Source organism: Berghia stephanieae, chromosome 4 (assembly GCF_034508935.2).
Source record: "Berghia stephanieae isolate SIO BIC M18660-M18661 chromosome 4, UCSD_Bste_1.3, whole genome shotgun sequence".
In the NCBI taxonomy this organism is placed as follows: Eukaryota; Metazoa; Mollusca; class Gastropoda; order Nudibranchia; family Aeolidiidae; genus Berghia; species Berghia stephanieae.
Genome location: NC_088363.1, coordinates 50,055,558 through 50,061,692, shown reverse-complemented (window position 1 = coordinate 50,061,692; position 6,135 = coordinate 50,055,558). Strand labels below are relative to the sequence as shown.

Below are 6,135 nucleotides of genomic sequence, written 5' to 3'. Positions count from 1 at the left end.
CAGGACGGAATCAAGAGACCGGATTGGATCGTGTATTCTTCAAAGGATTGGATTCGTAACGGAGACTTCATCACGAGGTAGGAATTATATTTCTCTCCCTCCCTCCCTACCCCTCTCTCTCTCTCTCTCTCTCTCTCTCTATCTATCTATCTCTATCTCTCTCTCTCCCTCTCCCCTCTCTCTCTCTCTCTCTCTCTCTCTTTCCACTACTCTTATCTTCTCTCTCTCTATCTATCTATCTCTTTCTCTCCCTCTTTCCATCTCTCTCTCACTCTCTCTCTCTCTCTCCTCTCTCTCTCTCTCTCTCTCTCTCTCTCTTTCTTTCTTTCTCTTGGCTCAGTTTACCGGGGAAAGAGTTGTAGGGTAAGGACATGATATTTTAATAATTATTGCTTAACAATTAATTTGACAATGATTGGATAAATGATAAAGATTTATATAATACGAGTACGACAACTTTTTAACAGCTGTAGACTGTAAACTCCTACTGAAGAAAAAAAAAATAGACGATAAAAGAAACAACAAGGCACCAAGTGATCAAAGATATGAAACTATTCGAAACTTATGACACATATCAATGTAATATTATAATTTGCTGGCTGATGATCATATAGTAGCTTTGTCTATAATATTTTTGAGGACTTTCCTTTAAATATATGGTAATATTATTCGTTTGCGTTGTGTTATAGATGTTAAATACAGTCGAGATACCTAGGCCTAGTGCTCTAGATATATAGAATCTAAGTCTAATTTCTTACACTACAGATAATAGACGTCTACGCTTACAGTTAAAGCTTTATTCGTTTTAGTAAATTCATTCCGAATCCAAATAAAATAAAATGGATGGATTTCAATTTCAGGGTCCGTAATATCGAATCAAATTGGTCACCCCAAATTATCTGTACACGCCCATGCCCATACACACAATTCCATTATCCATACGCTTCACTACAGTGTGTCACATAACTATACTATAACGCCGTCACATAAAGCCTTTACATAGCGCTCTTTTTCACGGTGTATTGAATTTTTTTTTATATAATAAAAAAATCTTGCACTAGACTAGACATAAAAATCGACATTCATACTCATACCAACAATCTGAACTGAATTCATCTGATGAGTATAATCCACATTAATTAGACTGTTAACGGTTTTTTCAAAAGTAAATTGAATTTGAAAGCATTGAATTCAATAGCTTTTAACAGCCTCATAAGCCAAATATTTTAAACTTTGTCAGCTGTGTAGTGTAATATGAGTCAATATTGGAGGTCAAAATAATTAACTGAGTTATGCCCCTTTGTATTGAACTGAGATTCTTTGCAGGTGATTTTTACAATGAAGCACCTCAAACTACAAGGAAAGCTTTCATGTGCTTATAGAAATAGTGAAATAACGATAAGTATTCAATTGTAAGCTTCAATTTATTAGACAAAGACAGATACTGTCTTACAATTCAATACTGACCGTTATTTTTTTCTTCGAGCTTCAATCAGCACCATTTTAATTATAGAAATAGTGTATCTGCACAATATATCAAACTTTGAAAAAAATCCCAGCCGACAATTTGATGTATACGGAATTGTAGAATGAACAAATCTAATTTATGACTGTTTTGTTAGACTCCGATCTCACCATTTTCTGATCCATTGTTTGGAATCCACAAACAAAGAGTTTTACAAACTGAAATCATAGATTCCAGTATTCCACCTTAGATTGCCTCAGCATTAACCAACATTTGGTATTTACAGAAGTGACAATTTTTCTCCTGATAATTCATTTTCAAGAGTTTGATTTTATTTTTTTAATTGGCGAGGTCAAAAAATTATTAGTTACTATTATCATTAAGTGCAAGGCTGCATATCTTTCAAAACATAATTTCTTTGCTCATTATCTGTTTATAAATTCAAAACATAATCAAGAAATACATCTTTTTATTTTTAATTCACTAAAGGACGGCATGAAGATACAGGATTACATCGTGTATTCATCAAAAGATTGTATTCGTAATGGAGATCCAATCTTGAGGTAGGTATTCCATTTAGTTCTCTCTCTCTCTCTCTCTCTCTCTCTCTCTCTCTTCTCTCTCTCTCTCTCTCTTCTCTCTCTCTCTTCCTCTTCTCTTTCTCTTTCTCTCTCTCTTTCTCTCTCTCTCTCTCTCTCTCTCTATCTTTCTCTCTCTCTTTCTGTCTCTCTCTCTCAAACCTTCTGTATCTCTCCGTCTCTCTCTATCTCTTTTTCTGTCTGTCTCTCTGTTGGCTTAGTTCACTGGTGAAGTAAAATACTAGCGAAAGAGTGAAAATGGAAAGGCTTCATATTGGAACAAATCAGACAATGGACGTTTCGGGTACAAACCCTTCGTCAGCACAACAATACACAAATAAATGTGGAAAACAAATAAAATATAATGAAAAATAACTTGTATCGCCTCAACCCGCCCCCCCCCCCCTGCCACCCTCCCCCCTCCCCTTTTTTATTTTTTTATTTTTTTATTTTTTTTTTCTGTTGACGTTGTTGCTTTGTTTGTTTGTTTGTTTGTTTTTTTGTGGGTTTTGTTTTGTTTTGTTTTTTGTTGTTGTTTTTTTACTCTTCTCTCCCATCTTTTCTATCTATCTATCTATCTATCTATCTATCTATCTATCTATCTATCTATCTATCTATCTATCTATCTATCTATCTATCTGTCTATCCATCTATCTATCTATCTATCTGTATATTCCACTTTACTATCGCATCGCCATCTGATCGTTCGCATTTCCTTCGCGAAGATTCGACCTTCGCTCATCCAACAAACCCCCCCCCCCCCCCCCCCCCCCCCATCTCCGCCGTGACTCTTTCACCTCTCCAACGCCCCCTACTGTTTCACAACAGCTTTCTACTACTACTATTACTTACTACTACTACTACTGCTACTACTACTACTACTACTACTACTACTACTACTACTACTACTACTACTACTACTACTACTACTACTACTACCACTTATATGTCTTTTATCTTCCATTATTTTCTGGAAAGTTCTGTTCCCTGACGCTGACCTTTTCTTATCAATTAGATCACCCCCCTGGGGCACCCTATCCTCTACCCACGCCATGCTAACATTTCATTCATACTGCAACCACCATTGAGTACAGACGATACACGTTATTTTTCATTATATTTTATTTGTTTTCCACGTTTATTTGTGTATTATTGTGCTGACGAAGGGTTTGTACCCGAAACGTCCATTGTCTGTTTTGTTCCCATAGGAAGCCTTTCCATTTTCACTCTTTCATTAGTATTTTACGACACCGGCTTCAGGCAGCCCTTACCATTTTCTACTTAACTGGTGAAGTCGTTGTATAGAAAGGACGTTTTGATAATTCGATAATAATCTCGCTAAACATCAACTAATTAAATAGATAAGGAATGGATAAATGAAAAAGATTTAGATAAGAGGACACAAACAGCTGTAAACATATTGGTGATCAATAATTAGATAGTGAAAAAAACAAAAGTCCCATGATATGAAACTCATTGAATGCATTGTTTGGAAAGCACTGACAAGAGTCCGTTCAAAGAAAACGCATAGACTAAAATATATTTCAATTGCTCAAGGTAGTGAATATCAGTCAAAACTCACAGGTTACAGCAATTATAATTACTAATTTTAAGTTTAATTTAATACAAGCTGTTTGCAGGGCTTCTGACTGACAAGTTTCTAAAGATAACACTTACAACAATAAAATAAAAATAAAATTCCCTTTATTCATCCTATAGGGGAAATTTGTCTTTAGAGTCTATTCCAAGGAATACTGGAATAACCCAGACGTCAGCCGCAGTGCTGCACTTCAAACTGAGCTTGGGCGAGGTGACTTGCTCAAGGCCACACAGCGCAGCCGGTATTCGAACTCGGGACCTTTGGGGTACAAAACAAAAACTGTACCACTGAGCCACACTTCCCCACCCAACTGAAACTGAAACAGTGATAAAGATCAATGTATCCTGCCAAAAACATGGTTTTAAAGAGTTCACAAGTGATAAAATTAATAAAACTGGCCCACCATTTAAAGAAACTGTGTCTCTATCCTTACTGTAAAATATTTTCTCGTCATTTAGCTAACAACTACAAAGTAAAATTGCTTATAGTTATAGTAGTAGAATTCTTTTTTTACTAATGTTATATATTGAAATTGGTTTGAGTATAAACTCTCATAAGTGTCATAAGATCTGTCTGTGCTGCACGATTAATAGCCTTGTGCTATGTCTTCATTTAGAAGTTAGCTTTTGAGGCTCAACAGGGGAACAGAACTTGTCACATTGTTTTAGTAGTTAACCAGTTGAGCTATCGGGATGAATGTAAAGATGATCTGAACGTTAGTCGTGAGACTGCATTTCTTTCAAAACATAACTTCTTCGATCACAACATAAACAAGAATAACGTTTTTTATTATTTTCTCAAGGATGGACAGGATTGGATTGTGTATTCTTCATAGGACTGGAGCCTTCTCTTTGAGGTAGGAATGTCTGTTGGTATTCTTTCTCTCTCTCCCTCTCTCTACCTCCCTCACCCTCTTCCTCTCTCTCTATCTCTCTCTCTCTCTTTCTCTCTCTCTCTTTCTCTCTCTCTCTCTCTCTCTCTTTCTCTCTTTCTCTTTCTCTCTTTCTCTCTCTCTCTTTCTCTCTCTCTCTTTCTCTCTCTCTCTCTCTTTCTCTCTCTCTCTCTCTTTCTCTCTCTCTCTTTCTCTTCTCTTTCTCTCTTTCTCTCTCTCTCTTTCTCTCTCTCTCTCTCTCTCTCTCTCTCTCTCTCTCTCTCTGTTCCTCTTAGTGGGGACCTGTGCTTGTGTCAGGATGAGACATTTAGGTGATCTCAAACTAAGTACATTGATAGTGGCTCTACATCTACATCTGTTCCCTATTTGATCTCCTCTGTCTCCCTTTTTCTTTGTTACTTTGATTGTAATTGTAGAAATGTTTACTATCCCACTTTCTGCCTTTTTACTGGCGCTGATATTACCTAAATGTGTGGCAAGCGCCGTAAATCCCTTAAAAACGAACATACTACCACTACTACAAGCACCACCAGCATTACTACTGCTACTAAAGCTACTACTGCTACGACTACTACTACTACTACTACTACTACTACTACTACTACTACTACTACTACTACTACTACTGCTACTAATACTACTACTACTACTACTACTACTACTACTTCTGCTGCAGCTGCTACCACTACTAGTACTACTACTACTACTACTACTACTACTACTACTACTACTACTACTACTACTACTACTACTACTACTACTACGACTACTACTACGACTACTACTACTACTACTACTAATCTCTAATACTACTTCTACTACTACTAATCAGTGATGCCAAAACTCCGGTCTCACCGGAAAAAAACTCTGGTCGGGAGCCCAAAATTTCGGTAGCGGGCAACATCCGTCAAATTCCGGTGAGGTCAATTTGTTCCAAGGATAACCCCCCCCCCCCCCCCCCCCCCCCCGTTTCCAAACACTTCATCACCATCACTGCCACTAATATTACAACCATCGTATCGTCACTACTACTACAACCACCACCACCACATCATCATTACCACTGCTACTACAACAACCACCACCACATCATCATCACCGCTACCACTACAACTACAACCACCACCACCACCACCACATCATCATCACTTCCACTGCTACTACAACTACCACCACCACCACATCATCACTACAACCACCACCACTACAACATCATCATCATTACTACCACTACTACTACAACTACCAGCCCCACCAGAACCACCACATCATCATTACCACTTCTACTACTGCAACCACCACCACCACATCATCACTACCACTACTACAACCACTTCTACCACCACCACCACCGCCACCACCACATCATCTTTACCACTACTACTACTACAACCACCACCACTACATTATCATCACTACCACGACTACTACTATAACCACCACATCATCATTATCGCTACTACTACAACCACCACCACCACCACATCATCATCACTACCACTACTACTACAACCACCACATCATCATTACCACTACTACTACAACCACCACCGCCACCACCAAATCATCACTATCACTACTACTTCAACCACCCCCACCA

The 6,135-nt window shown here is 38.0% G+C and overlaps 1 long non-coding RNA gene across 1 annotated transcript; it reads left to right on the top strand.

The window, feature by feature from the left end:
* The first annotated feature begins 533 nt into the window (after positions 1 to 533).
* LOC144972026 (uncharacterized) lies at positions 534 to 4,514 on the top strand. Its single transcript, XR_013645235.1, has 3 exons — positions 534 to 659; positions 1,955 to 2,028; positions 4,446 to 4,514. It is a non-coding gene; the product is annotated as an uncharacterized LOC144972026 (long non-coding RNA).
* The last annotated feature ends 1,621 nt before the right edge of the window (positions 4,515 to 6,135 follow it).